The sequence below is a fragment of the Chiloscyllium plagiosum genome, chromosome 24, assembly GCF_004010195.1.
Source record: "Chiloscyllium plagiosum isolate BGI_BamShark_2017 chromosome 24, ASM401019v2, whole genome shotgun sequence".
Taxonomy (NCBI): domain Eukaryota; kingdom Metazoa; phylum Chordata; class Chondrichthyes; order Orectolobiformes; family Hemiscylliidae; genus Chiloscyllium; species Chiloscyllium plagiosum.
In genome coordinates, this window is record NC_057733.1 from 21,699,840 (window position 1) to 21,704,279 (window position 4,440).

Here is a 4,440-nt window from a genome sequence, read left to right on the forward strand (position 1 = left end):
CTAGCAACATGAATTCGACTGGGACAACACTACTATCATAGGGCAAGCCAGACAGAGAACAGCCAGGGAATTCGTAGAGGCATGGCATTCATCCACAAACTCCATCAACAAACACATCGACCTGGACCCAATATACCAACCACTACAGCGGACAGCTGAAACTGACAACCGGAAGCGGCAGGGACAGACCACTATAAACACCAGAGGAAACATCAAAGAAGCGCTTCACAGGAGGCTCCCAAGCACTGATGATGTCGCCTAGCCAGGGGACGAAACGTTTGCAACAAAAACTTCCAGCTCGGCGAACAGAACCACAACATTGAGAAGGCTCACTAGGTCACGGAGTGGAAGTCAGGTCTGGACCAACGTCCTTGTCCTATCTAGGTGCGGCTTCATCACTATTGAGATAAGGAGAGAATTGTGGAAGCTTCCAGAATCTAGGGGAAGGAGCCGAAGGCCCAAGCTAACAAGGACTCTAAGATCATGTTCTTCCAGTACTTCTCAGCGGCGTTAATCCGGAAAAGAAAATCCTGTGACAGCGTCAAGAGAAGATTGAGAGAGCCTAGGATCCATTACACTTTTAGGTATCCAGCGGTGCTTTGGTTCACCTTAGATGGATCTGTACATCTCTTTGACATGTCGGACAAGGCAAGAGATTTTGTGGACAAATTAACTTAATCTGAAAAAATTAGTATGTACAAATAGTGTGTTGTTTGGGTATGTGTCTGTTTTTATTTTAAAAAAAGAAGTCCGATTGGGGCTTTCTTTTCCTATTGGTAATAATCTGATCTAAATTATGTCTGGGGGTGGTTGGGATGTATACTTTCAATTTCTAAGTTAAGTTATACGAAAGGATGGTTAGGGTACTTACCCTTTTTTTTCAAAATTGCTTTGTTCACATTGTTATTTCATGGTGTATTTTCTTTCTTTTCTGCTTCTGTTTGTGGTGTGGCTCTAGCTAGGAGAAGGGAAAATGGTTGGGATGGCTAGATGCCTACTTTTGGGCAGTTTATGCCCTGTTCAGGTATTTAAATGCCTGGGCTGCAGTATGGCAACAGGATGGGAAGTTGGGTTCTGGGATGTGTAGATGCCCCCTTTGGGCAGGGTTGAGTTCCCCTATTCAATGCCTTTGGTGCTTTATATGTTGGTTTATTTTGGTTTTTGTTGTATATAATCTTTGATAACTTTGTAGGTTTGTTAACTGTAGTGGTTTTAGTTTATGTAGTTTTTATGTTCGATGGATCTTGCGACACTAAAGCTCGGCGATTTGTAATTCGAGTTCCTCCTCTCTGGAATCTAAACGTTACTGCAGAAGGTTATGGCTAATGACTTGATTAAATAGTGAACCTGGAACATCAAGGGGAACATTTGAAACTACAGCAGAATGGCAATGACTGGGCTTACTTTTTATCTTTTAATACCATAGGTAGGGGAGCGGCTATATTGGTTAGGAGGAATCTTCCATTTAAGTTATTAGAGTGTGTTAAAGTCACAGACGGGAGTTTTGTAATCCTCAAAGCTCTGATAAATGGGGAAAAATATGGAGTTTTAAATGTATATTGCCCTCCAGTCCATCCCCTCAAATTTCTGGTAGATGAGCTCTCTAAACTGATCAATCATGAGTTCTGGCATGTCGTTGTAGGGGGAGATTTTAATTGTCTTATGGATCCCATGGTAGACAGGTTGCCCAAAGGTCCCCCGATATTGTCTGCGCAAACTAAATAATTAGTGGATCTGTGTGTGGAGTTAGGGTTGGTGGACATCTGGAGGCATCTCCAATCTATAGGCACGGATTTTACGTCGTTTTCCAATCCACACAAATGTCACACCAGGATTGATTTTTTCTAACCTCCGTGACAACCTGGACTTGCTGGCATTTTGTACCATTGGTAATATTACCATCTCCGATCACGTTCCAGTGTACCTGTTGGTTAAGATGAAGGATGCTATAGTGGGCCTGGCGAATGGATCCCTTTATCCTTAAGTATAATAAGTTTATGGAGTACTTCTTTAAGGAATTAAGGGCATTCCTAGACATTAACTCAGGCTCAGTTAGTAGCCTGTCCATCCTTTGGGAAACTGCTAAAACCAATGCCAGGGGGTTAGTTATTCCCTACTCTGCCAGTAGGAAGTGGCAGAAGGGCGAGCAGCAACGTCTCCTTGAAGCACGGTTGAAGTCAGCAGAGAAGGCTTACTTTGACAGGCCCTCATTGGCCAAGCTACAGAGGATTACGGCACTGCGGTCTGCATTGAATTTCGTGCTCACGCAGACAGCAAAGAAGGAGCTTTCTTTCGCAAAACAAAAGCATGGTGACAACCTGGGCAAGTACCTAGTATATATCTTGCCAGGAAAAAAAGGGGTCCTCCAGCCATTACACCAATTAAGGAAGGGTCTGGGAACCTAATGTGATTCCAAAACGATTAATGTGGCATTCCAGATTTTACTCTGAATTATACCAATCTGAGGGAGTGAGGATGGGCAGGCCAAGATGGAGTCCTTTTTCCAGGATCTGGAGCTGCCAGGTGTGACCCCTGAAAAAGAGTCTTTCTCAATGTCCCCTTATCAGAACACGAGTTGCAGGAGGTTGTGAAGCAGTTTCAGCGTGGAAAGGTGCCCGGTCCTGATGGACTTCCCAGCAAATTCCATAAGGGATTTATAACATATTGTCAGGCCCAATGCTCAACATGTTCAATGATTCATACAGTCATGATTGTCTCCCGCCATCTCTAAGAGAGGCCAATCATTTGCTTGTTCTTAAAAAAGGGAAGGTCCTGGAGCACTGTGCTTCTTACAGGCCCATTTCACTTGACTTTAAAATCCTCTCTAAGACTCTTGTGCTGAGGCTGGAGATTGTTACATTCTATTGTTAAAGAGAACCAGACGGGCTTCATAAAGGACCGCAGATTCTCCAATAATGTTGGGAGGCTGCTTAATGTATTTCAAGCGTGTCAACAACAGTCAATTCAGGGATTGGTGATTTCTCTAGATGCAGAGAAGGCATTTAACCGAGTTGAGTGGCCGTACCTTTTTAATACTCTGGAGCGGTTTGGCTTGGGCAAAGCCTTTATAAGATGGGTAAAGGTTCTCTACAGTGTCCCTCTCGCTGCGATCATCACCAATGGGGTGCGATCAAGCCATTTTAATATTTTTAGGGGCAGACGGCAGGGCTGTCCCCTTTCGCCATTGCTTTTTACATTGATGATTGAACCGTTGGCGGATGCCATTTGTAGGGATCCTAATATATCAGCTTCAGAAGTGGGGTCAAAATTACATAAGATTTTGTTGTACGCAGATGATGTCCTCATTATTTTGTCAAATCCAACAATTTTGGTGCCTCGCCTGATATAATGCACCAGCACGTTTGGCACCTTTTCGGGGTACAAGATTAATTTTGCAAAATCAGAGGCTATGCCTACGGTTGGTCTTGCGAAGGTGCTAGGTCTTGAGGGCGAATCTCGTTTCCCATTTAAGTGGTCACAGGGGTCTTTTATATATTTGGGCATACTCATTACTCCAGAGTAAGCCCAGCAATCAGCCAGCTTGACTTCTATGGTGGAGAAATGTCTTGAAATGATTATTCAGAAAATAATTGATAGTCAAATGGAAACATGAAGGTTAGTAAAGAAACACAGGATTACGTCCCACCTGCTCCATCTCTGAATGGGTTGATTAGAAAGATATGTTAAAAAGAAAATAAGGAGCCAGCACAGAGTCGTTAAAGGTGGCATGATAGAGTGAGTTGTAAAATAAAGCATACATTATCTTAAACTTAATTAACAGAGTTAAAAATCACACAACACCAGGTTATAGTCCAACAGGTTTATTTGGAAGCACTTGCTTTTGGAACACCACTCCTATATCAGGTAGTTGTGGAGTATAAGATCATGATCACAGAATTTATAGCCAAAAGGAGTCCACTGTCACAGAGATGTGATACATTAAACAATTTTAGATTAAGAGTCGAGCAGCAGACTCAGAGGAATTCATCAGACAGATGAGACTCAGGGAATTCTTTCAAGATGTCAGCAGTGATCTCAATGAGTCCACCAACAAACCAGAACAGTCATCACAGAGATCCACAGGGAAGCAACCAAAGAAGGGGTGACCTTGGACCCATCGGAAGGCTGCTGCCCTAGGCTTGATATGTATGCTGAAACAATCAGGAAATATATAAATGCCAGATTCATCATCAGCAAACATCACCCGATCACAACGCAATGCCATCCATGCTTTCAAAACAATCACAACATCATCAAAAAAACCAGCAGATAAAGGAGGAGCCATCATCATTCAGAATAGAACGGATTCCTGCAAGTAAGTGTCCCGACAACTGAACAGCCACCATCACTACAGGCAATAACTGGTCAATCCAACCAAAACACATACCCATGAGCTAGAAACATTGATCAGGACTTTTAATCCAGTCCTTCAGAGTTCCC